We start from the raw sequence: 18,683 nt of genomic DNA, 5'->3' as shown, positions 1-18,683 counted from the left end.
CACATCAAAGACAACAATATTTTAAGCATAAGTATTCAGTTGGTTCAGTCCTAGCTGCTGGTTTTCACACTCATGTAGAATATACTGAAGTGATATTATATATAGGTACCATAAAAGCAATATGCAAACAAAATCAATATGCAAACATAAACAGCATCAAATGTTGATCTTGATCTTTGGTCATCCTTGTTTCTCTTCTTCTAAGCTATCAGCATCTTCACTTGACTTTAAAAAGATGTTAATGGAGATGTGTGGTTGAGAGTCTGAGTTCTGAAATCTGTAGTTGTGCATTCATCATCCCTTGACTTGTGGCACTGCTGTATGTGGTACTCAGGCATATTATCAGAATCACTCTTTACTTTGTTCTGATAAACTTCTCCTTCCACAAGTTGAACTTCGTAGTTTAGAGCTTTGGAAAATTCAGGCTCCTCTGTTTCCGGTCAGCTTTCCCTTGCTGGAGATGTTTCCTTTCGCTCCCTTGGGGCATTGGTAACCCATCAATGGCATCCACTTTGGCAGCTGTTGGATTTGCCCTCATCCAGATATGGTCCTTTCCTCCTGAGCTCACCAGAGCATCCTCAGATAGACTCAATCACCTAGACCAGTTGGACCTTGTATCACTGCTCTCTCCCATGGCTCCTTTCTGGTTTCCTGCACAGATATCGCTTTGCACATGGCAATTATTTGTTTCTTTATTAAAGTCCCTACTGCATTTGACATCTTTGCAAACCATTCCAAGAGGTTATGTGCAAGGTTATAGGTGAAATTATATGCAAGGTTTTATGCAAAGTTTCATGTGGTTTCTTGCAAGGGTCATGCGGTTTCTTGCAAGGTTTCTTTCAAGGGTCGACCCAATAGCAGTTCATGCGTTGCAGTGTTAGATGTCTGTTTCTGTTAGTTTCCATGCCATCATTCACCAATGCACTTGTTAGCAAATTAATCCCATTAAGTTTATTATTTTCACATATTTCATTGAGCGTTGGTCTTGATGGATCATCTTCATCTCTTTCAGCCAATTCTGGTAATTGAGCATAATACAATTATTCTCTCTTTTGCTTTATTCACAAATTTTTCATACTCCTTTAGATGTTTTTATTTATTGATCACTTATTAACTTCATGAATACTTTATGAATTCAAACCCTTTATGAACTTATTTCTGAAGGCATTTAGAAATTTAGGAAGTACTTCTCTTGTCACAGATGTATTAACTATACCTGCTTCATAATCTGCTCCTGATGCTACCTCTAATCATCTACTCATTATAGTTTCTCAACTGTGCTTGTTTACAGAATAAATCTCTATCCATTCAGCACTAAAAACAGTCATCATATCTCACTGTTTGGAGCAATGGTCTCCAGTCAAGTCTTTTAATTGAACTAGATCTTTGTGAAGCTGTAGACAATTCAATCATCCACATATTGCGACAGTGTCTATCCTAAGATCTTCTCCCTTATTATAACCCTTTATGCATTCTGGTGTATACAGTATTTGCTAGTCATCAGCCTACATAAGTACAAACAAGTTTCTACCCTCCTCTGGTAGTTACCTAAAATTAACTCAATAGAAATCAAACCACTTAAAATATTTATCATCCAAAAAAACATATATTTACATACAATATTAACTTTAGCTGGAAAATCTTCTCCTATAGATTACTCTTAAATCATAACCTAACTCTTGTTTTGTCTTCATATGTAATTATTGTCTTTAAATTCCATCAAAAATTATTAGTCATTTATACATTTATTACTACTTTAAATTTCAATTTAAAAATAAATGTCTAGGACAGATTGCATATTACAGTATCTAGATGTTTCTATTAGTGCTCTTATATTTTTACACTTTTCAATAGAGTTTTATACCTATTTCAGCATTTAGTGGTTTTCTTTCTGGACAGATCTGCATCTAATCCATTTTAACCCTCACTGTGCTGGCTGATTTTATCTGCATCTCAGTCCTGTAATGACAATCATTTAGTTGGAATTTGACACTTCTTTCTTTGCTAATTTATTTTCTGATCTATATATTAATTCCTTTTTTGTCTTTGAGTTATTTTCTTTTGGCTCATAATTATTTCCTAAGGCATTCCCATTAAACTAGTTGTTTATACAATTTTGATGCACTTTTTTATCAGCTGACTAAAACTTACTGTATGCTTTGTAAATTTCTCTTTGCTCTGTTTTAATTATTATTCCTTAATATTTTTTTCTAATTATTCTTCACATATGTTTTCATGTGAAACAATATATTTTTCTTAAACACTTTTCTCCTTTCTCCCAATTTGTTTTATAGTAATTTAGAACTGTTACTTTTTGACCTTACCATATCTTATGAATTTATTTCAATTGTTATTTCAATCTTCCCTTTAAATGTAAATCATTTTCTAAATTTGAATCTCTTTCCAGTTTTCAATATCCAATCTTGATTTAGGCCATTCACAATAAGATTATGTTAAGATACTTTACTTAATTTTAATTTAAATACTTAGTTATATTCTTATTTATTCTCCAAATTATTTATTGCCTTATCAAAAGCTTTTTCTTTTTCTTTAGTTACCACCCTGCATTGTAATTTATCATTCTATGTTTAAGGAACTTTTATTAAGCCTACTGAAACTTAAACTCAAATTATTTACCATTCATCATAATATATAATTTCATCATTTAAAGTTTTCACCTTGAAATTACCTTATAACACTTTTTCTTACTTAAAAATTTGCATCATAATAATTTCTCTCAAATTGACAGGAGTCTGATTTGATACAAGAATGGGTAGCTACACTTTTGTTCTTAATTTCCTTCTGTAATGCTTTAACTGAATTTGGACTATAGAAGCTACTTTGAGATGGACTGTCAGACTATCCCCCCTCGCAACCTAAGACAACTAGTTCACAGATGGTGCTAGTCTTTTCTGTGGTGTCCTGAAATTCCTTCATATCAGGGCACAGTGTTTCCCCCTCTCTCTTTGGGCTGGCTTCTTTCTTTGACTCAGCTGATGTAAAGTTCTGGTGGAGCGTTTTTTCTCTTTGAACAGTTCATCAGTCTCTTGTTAGTGTCTCTTTTGAATGTCTCTGAACAAATGTAGCTTTTTCAGTCCTCAGTAAGTCTTGGGCAAAAAGTTCATGTCACAAGTGTCCACAGCCATTTTGCTCTTTGTGTTTTTTCACACACCTTTCCATTTGCCAGTGTACTCAGAGATGTCTGGTAGGTACGAGACTACAGTCCCCCAAAGTTCATCCCTATGTCCTCTTAATTAATATATATAGAATTTAGCTCATGACTCTTTTTTTTTCCCATTTTTTCCTTCATCAAATAAAGACTCCTTTTATCCATTTCTTTTATTAATTAATTAATTTATTTATCTATTTTTATTTGCTGTTTAACAACTTATTTTTTCTAATTCTCAATCATTTTTATCAAATGTAAATATGCTTAATTTTCTATTTGTTAAATGTTCTTATAATTAATTTATTTGGCTTCAGATTGTGCTTCACTTATTTTTCCTAATTTATTCCAGTGCTTCCTCACTAGTTACATTACCTCTTACATTATTTTAATTTCTCTAACATTTCTGTTTTTAATTCACCAGCACTACATGGTGCTTACATCTGATATAACTGTTCAAAATCCTTACTGCAATAGCTTAGAGTTCATAGTACTATGTTAACTCTACATGTTTGTTTACTTTAAGCATTTTTCCTATCTGAAATGCAATTTTTAATTTTAAATTAATTTTTAGGTACATAAATTATTAACTATATAATTTTTGAACTCACTATGCTGTTCTTTCATTTCTCCTCAGTGTCTTTGCTTTACATCTGACTCACTGCTTTTACTACAAATAGCTGTTGGCTCAGATGACAGCCTGTAGCTGACTTTAAAACAGATAACAACAGTCAACTTAAACCACAACAATTTTTTATTGCACTTAAACATAATTTTATCTTTTAAAGCCAAATCTTGTTTTCTTCAAAATGTTACTGTTTTTTTTTTTCTAATTTTTATTTTATCGCTTTAATATATATATTTTTAAATATCATCTCTTTATTCTATTAAACAATGTTTGGACTTCTTTTTTCTACATTTTCCTATGCTTCTTTTCCTTTTCAAAAGTTAACATTTTTATCTCTTAGCTTTTCCTAATTCATTTTCCTTTGGACTTATTTTCCTTAAACATTTGATCATTAACTCTTCAATAAATCCATATTCATTAAAGTTTTCTCTTCTAATTCTTTATTTACTCAAATCATTAACTTATCTATTTTTATTCATACTGATTTAGTAAATTTATTTCCCGATCAATATAACTATTAATCTCCATATGTAGATATTTCCATGCTTCAATTTTTTATTTCTTAATATTTATTAGTATAGCTTTCAGTTGCATTTTTAATAACACTTTTTATTTTTTTAATCTTATTCTATCATTAATATTTTTGTTATTTTATTTATCTTATTACATTACTTTATAATATTTCTATTTATTTAATACCTTATAATATATCTTTACTCTTTAGCTTCTATCTGTCCTGTGAAACTTTTGTTCTTAAAATAGACAGATTCTTACCACTCCTGAAGCAGACCTTCTTCCAGACTGTCGGCATGTCAGGAATTTCAGTCACCTCTCTGCCTAGTTCATACTTAAAAACACTTCAAACACACAGAGATTATTCAGAAAAATGTTTAACTAGTATATTCTTGTTTTTAGTCTGTGTCTTTCAAATGCAATATGATCTCAATTAATTTTATGAGGCTTAATCCTCCTCTGTATCACAATATCTTCCCTAAACTGCATCACTCTCTATCTTATTGTTCTTAAATCACACAACATATGCAGTCCTTCTTTTATATTATAATATAAAACGATAATTCTTTTAAACTCACTCTTATTGCAACCATACTTCTAAACACAATCATACTTCTCACTCATTCTAACCTATCTCTTACACTGTGTAACCTGAACCTCACCTCTATTCTAGTCTCTCTAGATCAAAGGTGATAGCTTCTAAGCACCCCAGCAACACAGACAAATACACAAATACTTACAATTACATAAATACACCTCACTCCTCTTGAGTGACCTGTCCGAACAGCCTCTAACCTTAGAGCTGTAACCACAGAATTCTCCACTACACTCCTCTTGAGTGACCTGTTACTTCTGCTCCCGTCTTTACTGTCCTTCAGTAAAAATAGCATTTCACAGGATTTGTGCCTTTTTTCCCCCAGCCTCCTGAATAATAATATTTATTATTATTAAAACAGAACGGGTACTCCGAGGTCTTTGCGCGCTTCTCTCTACTTTATTAATCTGCTTCCTCTTAACTTAAAAATGCTCTATGCATATTCTTCATAATATTAAAAAATTTCCCAAACATGAGTAACAGTTACTAGTTAACGTTTATCCTATCCGTCAAGGCCCTCTTAGGAAAACACAGATCATTTGCATGCAAATTGTTATTTTCATCTGGTATTCAAAACCCCTTTGTTTTCCTTTCATATCTTTACTTTTTAGTTTTACTTGTAGTTCGTTATAGCTGGAGAAACAGTTCAAGTGACTTTTTACCGTTACAAGCAGGTCCTTGGTAGAAAAAACACAAACGTATAAGCTTAAAATTGCTTACCGTTTTTTATCGTGGCCACATATTTGTGTTTTTCCTCCAAGCCCCAGCATGTCCAGTGTCACCCGTTTGTCTCTTTCCAGCCCCACGTTGGGCGCCATTTGTCGTAAATTTTGACTTATCAATTAGAAATTATCAGACCAGAGGTTTTGAATATCAGAAAATAGACTTTATTCTCCATAATAAAGCCGAGAAAGAGCAGAGCAGACCCCAGAGCATTCTGAAGTCTCTCCTGGACACCTTCCAAAGTCTCTCCTGCTCCTTCTGAAGTCTCTCCTGCACCTTCTGAAGTATCTGTGTTTGTTACAATTTTTATACAGGATTATTTGACACACCCCTAAGTCTCTTTTTAACTCTTGACCATTTTTGAATAGGTTTCTAGTCTAAGGAGTCCTGCTATTCTTGGCTCTCAGCCCACTAGCTTATGTCAGCAGAGATGTTACAGGTCTATGTCAGCAAAGTATAGATGCAACTTATGCAAAAGGATTAAGTGTTTACATACATTGTCATGAAAGCATAATCACTTGATAATATGTTACTCATTCTAACTTCTGACACATATAGCTTCATAGAAGTATTTAACCTATATAATCAGTGCTTTACATATTCAGTTATTCTACACAATCAGTCACTCAGCCTTCTCCTAGTGTTGCTTCTGTGCAGGCACTCTCATCTTACACAGACATATCACTGTATTTTTAACACACGCTGGCATGTTTGCTGCAAACACTACATACATTTTGTGAAGAGAAAATTAACTGCTTTACACTTAGAAAATACTTTACACTGAGAGAATAGAAATCTTCAACAGCAGCATTTTGCTGACTGAAGGGTGGTTATGTAGTGTGTTTTATTTTTAATCATGGACAGATTCCCCGGCAACGACATGGAAATGGAGGGACTTGCAAGAAAGGATAAAGAAAATGGGCTGGATAATAGACGAAGAGATAAAGAAAATGGACTTGACAACAGACAAAGAGATAAATAAAATGAAGAGCCCGGCCAACGAAGAGGTGAGAAAAGTAAGGATAAGCAAGAGGTACAAAGAAGAGTATGCACAAAAGAAGCAACAGTAACTGTAGAAGTAGAAAATGTAAAAGATGCAAGAAGATTTGATATAACCAAAGCAGTCACGGAGCTGATTGGAGAAGGAAGAATGCTGGCGGTGAGACCCAAACAAACAAAGGGAGTATGAAGTAACAATGGAGACTGAAGATGACACCGAAATTTTAATAGACAATGGATTGACAATTAAAGGAGTGAAATCTGAAGTACGGAGGTTACAAAACAGAGACTATGTTGTTTCGTTCAAGCATCTGCCTGTTTACCTAGCAAATGAAGAAATTTTAAGCAAGCTAGAGAGATGGGGAGTTTTCCCCATATCTAAAATTAAAAGAAGATTGTATCCTGGCACAAACATAGAAGATGGAACAAGGTTTGTAAAAAACAGATTTCCGGAAGAGATGGTCTCCTTACCATACAGTACCAAAATCGAGACGGCGGAAGCGCCACAGCACTTTAGAGTCATGCACACCAATCAGGTAAAAACCTGTCGACTATGCATGAGCTCAGAAAATGTGATGAAGGAACGCCCAGAATTCAGGTGCTTCAAATGTGACGAAAGGGGACATTTCGCAAGGACCTGTACATCTGTGTCGGGCCCGGATTGTAAATTGGCCCTAATACCTGCAGGGAGCTTGTCACGCTGAGTTGGCTTTGTCCGCTCGATTGACCAACGCGTACGCCTTGTTTTATCCTTGCAGGCCTAACTTCGCTGGTGGAAGCACTTGTGGGGTTTCTGTAGTGTAGTGGTCATCACGTTCACCTAACACGCGAAAGGTCCTCGGTACGAAATCGAGCAGAAACAGTGCTCTTCTTTTGGCGAGAAAATAATAGCATCCACTACCGCACCAGCAATGATCGGCGACAGGCACCCAATCAAAAAGGGTTATCAGCTCGATTTGCCTGAAGGTTTCCGTAGTGTAGTGGTTATTATGTTCACCTCACACGCGAAAGGTCCCCAGTTCGAAAATGGGTGGAAACAACCTCTGGCTTTTATGACAATTGTCAAATCAGGCTTCTGTTGAGTACTGACGTTCACTGAAAACATTCTTTCTGCAGAGCGGTGTGAGGCTAGAAGTTTGAATTCAGCTCAGTGTTTACCGCCCCTCGCGGTGTCGCAAACTTGCGTAGAATCTGATTTCTTTTAGCTTTGTGTTGTGCATGAGCAGGTGGCCAGTGCGTTTGCTGGCCCTTCACGGTGCAGACCGTACAAGACAGCTCTATAAAAAAAGACTATAAATACTTGAAGCAGCACTGGCCTATTGGTTTCCGTAGTGTAGTGTTTATCATGTTTGCATTACACGCTAAAGGTCTCCTGTTCGAAACTGGGCGGAAGCATACAATTAGCGGACACTTTTGTCCAAAGCGACATACAATAGTAGAGGTATTCAACAAGACGAGGCAATGCATACGAAAAAGGGCTATTTATTCCAAGTAATTTGTTTGTGCTCAGAGAATTTAGTGCTGGAGTAGGAGTTTCGTTTTCTTTAGAGAGAGGGATATTCACCGGGGTTCGGGTGTACTCTGAAGAGATGGGTGTTAGCTGTCGTTTGAAGGACACCAGTGTATCCGTAATCCGAGTGGGAATGGGAAGGTGATTCCACCAGCGTAGAACATTGAATGAAAACATTGTGGAAAGTGACTTTCCGTCTCTCTGCGCTGGCACCACAAGACAGTGCTCTCACCCTAACCGGAGGCTCCTGTGGTTATCACGATGGCTTTACAAGCGGAGGGTCTCCTGTTAGCAACTGGGCGGAAACATTTAGATTTGCTTTTACGCACATTCTCAATTGGCTCTCTGCTCACTGGATGATCCACGATACAAGGGCATGGATCTGTCAAATGTCATGACTTGACGTTGTACGAGGATTTGACGAAAAAAATGCCCTGCAAACCTTAAAAAGCAACACCATCCCAGGACAATTCTTTTGATCCCCTTTCAGTGCACTTGCATTAAAGCCCGCGTGATGCGGCACTTTGTCAGTGTTACTGTATCATTCGGACATGGGGGCAGAGAGTTGATGAATTCAGCCTGAGCGCACTGCCACAGGCTCGGTTTGTCAGAAGTGGGATTCGAACCCACGCCTCCAGGGGAGACTGCGACCTGAACGCAGCGCCTTAGACCGCTCGGCCATCCTGACATGCAAGCTTGGCAGGAGCTGTCTCCTGGGAGCCACACCGCAGTACCGTGACATGGAATCTGGTGCTTCACAGCTTGCCCAGCTCCGGCTGTCCAGCTCATTGGCGCTGCAGGCAGCTAATCTGTGCTCGCCTCCTGGGGCTGCGCCTAGTTTCAATAGCCAACACTTGACAGCTGTCATTGCTTACGGCCACACCACCCTGAGGGGGCTATAGAGCAAACAGGAAGTGAGTTGGCAGCAGTAAGGAGAGAAAGGCTCTCCCCATTTTGTTTGTCTACCTTTTTGTTTATTGACCTTGAGTGTTTTTGTTTGTTTGTTTTCTTTTTGTCTTTAAAAACCACCTAACAGCAGCATTTTGCTGACTGAAGGGTGGTTATGTAGGCCCCGTTTACACTAATGCGTTTTAGTTTGAAAACGCATAAGTTTTGCTACGGTTACGCCATCCGTCCACACTACGCCGGAGTTCTCGAGCGCCGAAAACGGAGCGTTTCGAAAACGCTGGAGAGGCCGTTTTCATTCTAAAACGCTGCTGCTCCGTCTCAGTGTGGATGGGGAAAGACGGAGACATCTGAAAACGGAGGCGGGGCTGCAGACATTCGCCTCTCTGATTGGGGCTTTTCCTCAATATTAAGTAGCCCACACACAGTTCAGTCCTGATACTTCTCCGTGTAAGTTCAGACTTCGCAAGTTTGATCAAGGCTGCATCTCTTCTTCTCAGTTTGATATGGAAAACATACCGAGGACACGCGTCAATCTTCACAGGGAACAGTGTACTTTATAACTTCATTCACATCACCTTGGCTACGTTGTTTCACTTTCTCAACAATAAAATGTAAACATGATATAAGGAACTGCCTATTTTTATTTTAATATTAACAACTAAACAGACAGCAGAAATGTTGAAGCGTCGTGCTGCATGAGCGTCATCTTCACTGTGTGCATATTTATAACAAAACGGAGCCGATAACAACTGCCTCCTTTCAATATCAGTTAAAATACGAAACATACCCTCTCTTTTGCTGAATATCAGTTTTAATAATCGATAATGGCCATTATAAAAGTATAACATACAATAAGTTTATACATTATAGGAAATAAAGGCAAGCGATCAGTCAATATACAGAATGTAGGCTACGTGCTTACATTAATCATTAACTTATCTTTGCGCTCAGCCAAAACACGTTACCTGAGAACAAGTAATAGATTCCAATGACCAAAGTCAGGGAATATGTCGTTAGATAAAGACAACAAGATGAATGAAATATCACGTTTAATAAATATAGTGAGATTAGATCCAGCGGGAGATGCTTCATGAAAAGTCCGACTAGCAGAGCTCTCATCTGGGTAGATGGGCTCCAGCGATTGCCAAAGTGTGTGTGTGTGGTCACGTGATGTGCGTTTTCAGCGTTTTGGTGTGGACGGAGAGCAGTTCAGAAACGCTGGGTAAAACGCGAGTGTGGACGCGGATCGTTTTCATTCTAAAACGCCGTTTTAAAACTAAAACGCACTAGTGTAAACGGGGCCGTAGTGTGTTTTATTTTTAATCATGGACAGATTCCCCGGCAACGACATGGAAATGAAGGGACTTGCAAGAAAGGATAAAGAAAATGGGCTGGATAATAGACGAAGAGGTAAAGAAAATGGACTTGACAACAGACAAAGAGATAAATAAAATGAAGAGCCCGGCCAACGAAGAGGTGAGAAAGGTAAGGATAAGCAAGAGGTACAAAGAAGAGTATGCACAAAGGAAGCAACAGTAACTGTAGAAGTAGAAAATGTAAAAGATGCAAGAAGATTCGATATAACCAAAGCAGTCACGGAGCTGATTGGAGAAGGAAGAATGCTGGCGGTGAGACCCAAACAAACCAAGGGAGTATGAAGTAACAATGGAGACTGAAGATGACACCGAAATTTTAATAGACAATGGATTGACAATTAAAGGAGTGAAATCTGAAGTACGGAGGTTACAAAACAGAGACTATGTTGTTTCGTTCAAGCATCTGCCTGTTTACCTAGCAAATGAAGAAATTTTAAGCAAGCTAGAGAGATAGGGCAGTTTTCCCCATATCTAAAATTAAAAGAAGATTGTATCCAGGCACAAACATAGAAGATGGAACAAGGTTTACCTTCCTTACCATACAGTACCAAAATCGAGACGGCGGAAGCGCCACAGCACTTTAGAGTCATGCACACCAATCAGGTCAAAACCTGTCGACTATGCATGAGCTCAGAAAATGTGATGAAGGAACGCCCAGAATTCAGGTGCTTCAAATGTGACGAAAGGGGACATTTCGCAAGGACCTGTACAGCTGTGTCGGGCCCGGATTGTAAATTGGCCCTAATACCTGCAGGGAGCTTGTCACGCTGAGTTGGCTTTGTCCGCTCGATTGACCAACGCGTACGCCTTGTTTTATCCTTGCAGGCCTAACTTCGCTGGTGAAAGCACTTGTGGGGTTTCTGTAGTGTAGTGGTCATCACGTTCGCCTAACACGCGAAAGGTCCTCGGTTCGAAACCGAGCAGAAACAGTGCTCTTCTTTTGGCGAGAAAATAATAGCATCCACTGCCACACCAGCAATGATCGTCGACAGGCACCCAATCAAAAAGGGTTATCAGCTCGATTTGCCTGAAGGTTTCCGTAGTGTAGTGGTTATCACGTTCGCCTCACACGCGAAAGGTCCCCAGTTCGAAACTGGGCGGAAACAACCTCTGGCTTTTATGACAATTGTCAAATCAGGCTTCTGTTGAGTACTGACGTTCACTGAAAACATTCTTTCTACACAGCGGTGTGAGGCTAGAAGTTTGAATTCAGCTCAGTGTTTACCGCCCCTCGCGGTGTCGCAAACTTGCGTAGAATCTGATTTCTTTTAGCTTTGTGTTGTGCATGAGCAGGTGGCCAGTGCGTTTGCTGGCCCTTCACGGTGCAGACCGTACAAGACAGCTCTATAAAAAAAAGACTATAAATACTTGAAGCAGCACTGGCCTATTGGTTTCCGTAGTGTAGTGTTTATCATGTTTGCATTACACGCTAAAGGTCTCCTGTTCGAAACTGGGCGGAAGCATACAATTAGCGGACACTTTTGTCCAAAGCGACATACAATAGTGGAGGTATTCAACAAGACGAGGCAATGCATACGAAAAAGGGCTATTTATTCCAAGTAATTTGTTTGTGCTCAGAGAATTTAGTGCTGGAGTAGGAGTTTCGTTTTCTTTAGAGAGAGGGATATTCACCGGGGTTCGGGTGTACTCTGAAGAGATGGGTGTTAGCTGTCGTTTGAAGGACACCAGTGTATCCGTAATCCGACTGGGAATGGGAAGGTGATTCCACCAGCGTAGAACATTGAATGAAAACATTGTGGAAAGTGACTTTCCGTCTCTCTGCGCTGGCACCACAAGACAGTGCTCTCACCCTAACCGGAGGCTCCTGTGGTTATCACGATGGCTTTACAAGCGGAGGGTCTCCTGTTAGCAACTGGGCGGAAACATTCAGATTTGCTTTTACGCACATTCTCAATTGGCTCTCTGCTCACTGGATGATCCACGATACAAGGGCATGGATCTGTCAAATGTCATGACTTGACGTTGTACGAGGATTTGACGAAAAAAATGCCCTGCAAACCTTAAAAAGCAACACTATCCCAGGACAATTCTTTTGATCCCCTTTCAGTGCACTTGCATAAAAGCCCGCGTGATGCGGCACTTTGTCAGTGTTACTGTATCATTCGGACATGGGGGCAGAGAGTTAAAGAATTCAGCCTGAGCGCACTGCCGCAGGCTCGGTTTGTCAGAAGTGGGATTCGAACCCACGCCTCCAGGCGAGACTGCGACCTGAACGCAGCGCCTTAGACCGCTCGGCCATCCTGACATGCAAGCTTGGCAGGAGCTGTCTCCTGGGAGCCACACCGCAGTACCGTGACATGGAATCTGGTGCTTCACAGCTTGCCCAGCTCCGTCTGTTCTCACTCATTGGCGCTGCAGGCAGCTAATCTGTGCTCGCCTCCTGGGGCTGCGCCTAGTTTCAATAGCCAACACTTGACAGCTGTCATTGCTAACGGCCACACCACCCTGAGGAGGCTATAGAGCAAACAGGAAGTGAGTTGGCAGCAGTAAGGAGAGAAAGGCTCTCCCCATTTTGTTTGTCTACCTTTTTGTTTATTGACCTTGAGTGTTTTTGTTTGTTTGTTTTCTTTTTGTCTTTAAAAACCACCTAACAGCAGCATTTTGCTGACTGAAGGGTGGTTATGTAGTGTGTTTTATTTTTAATCATGGACAGATTCCCCGGCAACGACATGGAAATGGAGGGACTTGCACGAAAGGATAAAGAAAATGGGCTGGATGATAGACGAAGAGATAAAGAAAATGGACTTGACAACAGACAAAGAGATAAATAAAATGAAGAGCCCGGCCAACGAAGAGGTGAAAAAGTTAAGGATAAGCAAGAGATACAAAGAAGAGTATGCACAAAGAAAGCAACAGTAACTGTAGACGTAGAAATGTAAAAGATGCAAGAAGATTTGATATAATCAAAGCAGTCACGGAGCTGATTGGAGAAGGAAGAATTCTGGCGGTGAGACCCAAACAAACAAGGGAGTATGAAGTAACAATGGAGACTGAAGATGACACCGAAATTTTAATAGACAATGGATTGACAATTAAAGGAGTGAAATCTGAATTAAGGACGTTACAAAACACAGACTATGTTGTTTCGTTCAAGCATCTGCCTGTTTACCTAGCTGATGAAGAAATTTTAAGCAAGCTAGAGGGATGGGGAGTTTTCCCCATATCTAAAATTAAAAGAAGATTGTATCCAGGCACAAACATAGAAGATGGAACAAGGTTTGTAAAAAAACAGATTTCCAGAAGAGACGGCCTCCTTACCATACAGTACCAAAATCGAGACGGCGGAAGGGCCACAGCACTTTAGAGTCATGCACACCAATCAGGTAAAAACCTGTCGACTATGCATGAGCTCAGAAAATGTGATGAAGGAACGCCCAGAATTCAGGTGCTTCAAATGTGACGAAAGGGGACATTTCGCAAGGACCTGTACAGCTGTGTTGGGCTCGGATTGTAAATTGGCCCTAATACCTGCAGGGAGCTTGTCACGCTGAGTTGGCTTTGTCCGCTTGATTGACAAACGCGTACACCTTGTTTTATCCTTGCAGGCCTAACTTTGCTGGTGCGAGCACTTGTGGGGTTTCTGTAGTGTAGTGGTCATCACGTTCGCCTTACACGCGAAAGGTCCTCGGTTTGAAACCGAGCAGAAACAGTGTTCTTCTTTTGCCGAAAAAATAATAGCATCCACTGCCGCACTAGCAATGATCGTCGACAGGCACCCAATCAAAAAGGCTTATCTGCTTGTTGTGCCTGTAGGTTTCCGTAGTGTAGTGGTTATCACGTTCGCCTCACATGAGAAAGGTCCCCAGTTCGAAACTGGGCGGAAACAACCTCTGGCTTTTATGACAATAGTCAAATCAGGCTTCTGTTGAGTACTGACGTTCACTGAAAAGATTCTTTCTGCTGAGCGGTGTGAGGCTAGAAGTTTGAATTTAACTCAGTGTTTACCTCCCCTCGCGGTGTCGCAAACTTGCGTAGAATCTGATTTCTTTTAGCTTTATGTTGTGCATGAGCAGGTGGCCAGTGCGTTTGCTGGCCCTCCACGGTGCAGACCGTACAAGACAGCTCTATAAAAAAAGTCTATAAATACTTGAAGCAGCACTGGCCTATTGGTTTTCGTAGTGTAGTTTTTTTATCATGTTTGCATTACACGCTAAATGTCTCCTGTTCGAAACTGGGCGGAAGCATACAACTAGCGAACACTTTTGTCCAAAGCGACATACAATAGTGGAGGTATTCAACAAGACGAGGCAATGCATATGAAAAAGGGCTATTTATTCCAAGTAATTTGTTTGTGTTCAGAGAATTTAGTGCTGGAGTAGGAGTTTCGTTTTCTTTAGAGAGAGGGATATTCACCGGGGTTCGGGTGTACTCCGAAGAGATGGGTGTTAGCTGTCGTTTGAAGGACACCAGTGTATCCGTAATCCGAGTGGGAATGGGAAGGTGATTCCACCAGCGTAGAACATTGAATGAAAACATTGCGGAAAGTGACTTTCAGTCTCTCTGCGATGGCACCACAAGACAGTGCTCTCACCCTAACTGGAGGCTTCTGTGGCTATCACGATGGCTTTACAAGCGGAGGGTCTCCTGTTAGAAACTGTGCGGAAACGTTCAGATTTGCTTTTACGCACATTCTCCATTGGCTCTCTGCTCACTGGATGATCAACGATACAAGGGCTTGGATCTGTCAAATGTCATGACTTGACGTTGTACGAGGATTTGACGAAAAAATGCCCTGCAAACCTTAAAAATCAACGCCGTCCCAGGACAATTCTTTTGATCCCCTTTCGGTGCACTTGCATTAAAGCCCGCGTGATGCGGCGCTTGGTCAGTGTTACTCTATCATTCGGACATGGTGGCAGAGAGTTAAAGACTTCAGCCTGAGCGCACTGCCACAGGTTCGGTTTGTCAGAAGTGGGATTCGAACCCACGCCTCCAGGGGAGACTGCGACCTGAACGCAGCGCCTTAGACCGCTCGGCCATCCTGACATGCAAACTTAGCAGGAGCTGTCTCCTGGGAGCCACAGTGCAGTACCGTGACATGGAATGTGGTGTTTCACAGCTTGCCCAGCTCATTGGCGCAGCAGGCAGCTAAGCTGTGCTCGCCTCCAGGGGCTGCGCCTGGTTTCAATAGCCAACACTTGACAGCTGTCATTGCTTACGGCCACACCACCCTGAGGGCGCTATAGAGCAAACAGGAAGTGAGTTGGCAGCAGTAAAGAGAGAAAGGCTCTCCCCATTTTGTTTGTCTACCTTTTTGTTTATTGACCTTGAGCGTCTTTGTTGGTTTGTTTTGTTTTGTTTTTGTCTTTAAAAACCACCTAACAGCAGCATTTTGCTGACTTGAGGGTGGTTATGTTGTGTGTTTTATTTTTAATCATGGACAGATTACCCGGCAACGACATGGAAATGGAGGGACTTGCACGAAAGGATAAAGAAAATGGGCTGGATGATAGACGAAGAGATAAAGAAAATGGACTTGACAACAGACAAAGAGATAAATAAAATGAAGAGCCCGGCCAACGAAGAGGTGAAAAAGGTAAGGATAAGCAAGAGATACAAAGAAGAGTATGCACAAAGAAAGCAACAGTAACTGTAGACGTAGAAATGTAAAAGATGCAAGAAGATTTGATATAATCAAAGCAGTCACGGAGCTGATTGGAGAAGGAAGAATTCTGGCGGTGAAACCCAAACAAACAAGGAAGTATGAAGTAACAATGGAGACTGAAGATGACACCGAAATTTTAATAGACAATGGATTGACAATTAAAGGAGTGAAATCTGAAGTACGGACATTACAAAACACAGACTATGTTGTTTCGTTCAAGCATCTGCCTGTTTACCTAGCTGATGAAGAAATTTTAAGCAAGCTAGAGGGATGGGGAGTTTTCCCCATATCTGAAATTAAAAGAAGATTGTATCCAGGCACAAACATAGAAGATGGAACAAGGTTTGTAAAAAACAGATTTCCAGAAGAGACGGTCTCCTTACCATACAGTACCAAAATCGAGACGGCGGAAGGGCCACAGCACTTTAGAGTCATGCACACCAATCAGGTAAAAACCTGTCGACTATGCATGAGCTCAGAAAATGTGATGAAGGAACGCCCAGAATTCAGGTGCTTCAAATGTGACGAAAGGGGACATTTCGCAAGGACCTGTACAGCTGTGTTGGGCCCGGATTGTAAATTGGCCCTAATACCTGCAGGGAGCTTGTCACGCTGAGTTGGCTTTGTCCGCTTGATTGACAAACGCGTACACCTTGTTTTATCCTTGCAGGCCTAACTTCGCTGGTGCAAGCATTTGTGGGGTTTCTGAAGTGTAGTGGTCATCACGTTCGCCTAACACGCGAAAGGTCCTCGGTTCGAAACCGAGCAGAAACAGTGTTCTTCTTTTGGCGAAAAAATAATAGCATCCACTGCCGCACTAGCAATGATCGTCGACAGGCACCCAATCAAAAAGGCTTATCTGCTTGTTGTGCCTGTAGGTTTCCGTAGTGTAGTGGTTATCACGTTCGCCTCACACGCGAAAGGTCCCCAGTTCGAAACTGGGCGGAAACAACCTCTGGCTTTTATGACAATTGTCAAATCAGGCTTCTGTTGAGTACTGACGTTCACTGAAAACATTCTTTCTGCTGAGCGGTGTGAGGCTAGAAGTTTGAATTTAACTCAGTGTTTACCTCCCCTCGCGGTGTCGCAAACTTGCGTAGAATCTGATTTCTTTTAGCTTTATGTTGTGCATGAGCAGGTGGCCAGTGCGTTTGCTGGCCCTCCACGGTGCAGACCGTACAAGACAGCTCTATAAAAAAAGTCTATAAATACTTGAAGCAGCACTGGCCTATTGGTTTTCGTAGTGTAGTTTTTTTATCATGTTTGCATTACACGCTAAATGTCTCCTGTTCGAAACTGGGCGGAAGCATACAACTAGCGAACACTTTTGTCCAAAGCGACATACAATAGTGGAGGTATTCAACAAGACGAGGCAATGCATATGAAAAAGGGCTATTTATTCCAAGTAATTTGTTTGTGTTCAGAGAATTTAGTGCTGGAGTAGGAGTTTCGTTTTCTTTAGAGAGAGGGATATTCACCGGGGTTCGGGTGTACTCCGAAGAGATGGGTGTTAGCTGTCGTTTGAAGGACACCAGTGTATCCGTAATCCGAGTGGGAATGGGAAGGTGATTCCACCAGCGTAGAACATTGAATGAAAACATTGCGGAAAGTGACTTTCAGTCTCTCTGCGATGGCACCACAAGACAGTGCTCTCACCCTAACCGGAGGCTCCTGTGGCTATCACGATGGCTTTACAAGCGGAGGGTCTCCTGTTAGAAACTGTGCGGAAACGTTCAGATTTGCTTTTACGCACATTCTCCATTGGCTCTCTGCTCACTGGATGATCAACAATACAAGGGCGTGGATCTATCAAATGTCATGACTTGACGTTGTACGAGGATTTGACAAAAAAATGCCCTGCAAACCTTAAAAATCAACGCCGTCCCAGGACAATTCTTTTGATCCCCTTTCGGTGCACTTGCATTAAAGCCCGCGTGATGCGGCGCTTGGTCAGTGTTACTCTATCATTCGGACATGGTGGCAGAGAGTTAAAGACTTCAGCCTGAGCGCACTGCCGCAGGTTCGGTTTGTCAGAAGTGGGATTCGAACCCACGCCTCCAGGGGAGACTGCGACCTGAACGCCAGCTGCTGAAGGATTGTCCATCAATATTTCACAAATGTTGAAGATGAGAGCCAATCAGAGGGATTCGCTCCAACATTGTAGCCAATCACGGTGCAGCATCTCAACATTTGCAGCCAATCGCTGACTGTAATTCTCAACATTTTCAACATTTGACCAATCAGAGTCGAGGCAATGTTAAAGCCGGGGAAGGAACTTTTCCAAGATTCACCGCTAGGTGTGTAGTCAGACAGGCTAGTCAGATGTCAATCAATTTTTCGAACTGAGCCGAAGGTACACGAAAGAAAAAACGGGGTCCTCTGGAGGCGGGTCAGAGGTCAAAAAAGTTGAGTACGGGAGTACGAGAGGGAAAACAGATGGGAAACAACACAGCACGAGGAGGAGAAACAAACATGGCTAACATGGAACGACAAGAAAATCAGCAACAGGAAAGACAACATGAAAGGAGAGGAAAGAAGTACTTGAAGGAAGCAAATGTAATACTAAACGTGGACAAAGTAAAAGAGGTGAGAGTTTCAGACATTATTAAGGCGTTAACAGAAAAATGTGGACATGGGA

General features: G+C 40.9%; 3 protein-coding genes and 6 non-coding genes across 9 annotated transcripts in view; 6 read left to right on the top strand and 3 right to left on the bottom strand.

Moving 5' to 3' along the window:
• Window positions 1–18,683, top strand: part of LOC148680782 (NACHT, LRR and PYD domains-containing protein 3-like) — a 463,735-nt gene that overhangs the window by 85,241 nt on the left and 359,811 nt on the right. The window lies entirely within an intron of this gene.
• Window positions 1–18,683, bottom strand: part of LOC148680790 (uncharacterized) — a 796,717-nt gene that overhangs the window by 473,436 nt on the left and 304,598 nt on the right. The gene's annotated exons all lie outside the window — the stretch shown is intronic.
• LOC148680812 (uncharacterized) overlaps window positions 1–18,683 on the top strand; it is a 451,921-nt gene that overhangs the window by 275,038 nt on the left and 158,200 nt on the right. The window lies entirely within an intron of this gene.
• Window positions 8,740–8,822, bottom strand: trnal-cag (transfer RNA leucine (anticodon CAG)). Its single transcript has one exon. It is a non-coding gene; the product is annotated as a tRNA-Leu (tRNA).
• Window positions 11,276–11,348, top strand: trnav-aac (transfer RNA valine (anticodon AAC)). The gene has a single exon. It is a non-coding gene; the product is annotated as a tRNA-Val (tRNA).
• On the top strand, window positions 11,453–11,525 carry trnav-cac (transfer RNA valine (anticodon CAC)). The gene has a single exon. It is a non-coding gene; the product is annotated as a tRNA-Val (tRNA).
• trnav-aac (transfer RNA valine (anticodon AAC)) lies at window positions 14,017–14,089 on the top strand. The gene has a single exon. It is a non-coding gene; the product is annotated as a tRNA-Val (tRNA).
• On the bottom strand, window positions 15,344–15,426 carry trnal-cag (transfer RNA leucine (anticodon CAG)). Its single transcript has one exon. It is a non-coding gene; the product is annotated as a tRNA-Leu (tRNA).
• On the top strand, window positions 16,924–16,996 carry trnav-cac (transfer RNA valine (anticodon CAC)). The gene has a single exon. It is a non-coding gene; the product is annotated as a tRNA-Val (tRNA).

Source organism: Danio rerio, chromosome 4, assembly GCF_052040795.2.
Source record: "Danio rerio strain M-AB ecotype USA chromosome 4, GRCz13ab, whole genome shotgun sequence".
Classification (NCBI taxonomy): domain Eukaryota; kingdom Metazoa; phylum Chordata; class Actinopteri; order Cypriniformes; family Danionidae; genus Danio; species Danio rerio.
Note: the sequence above shows the minus strand (reverse complement) of the source record. Positions and strands in the feature narration are given on the sequence as shown.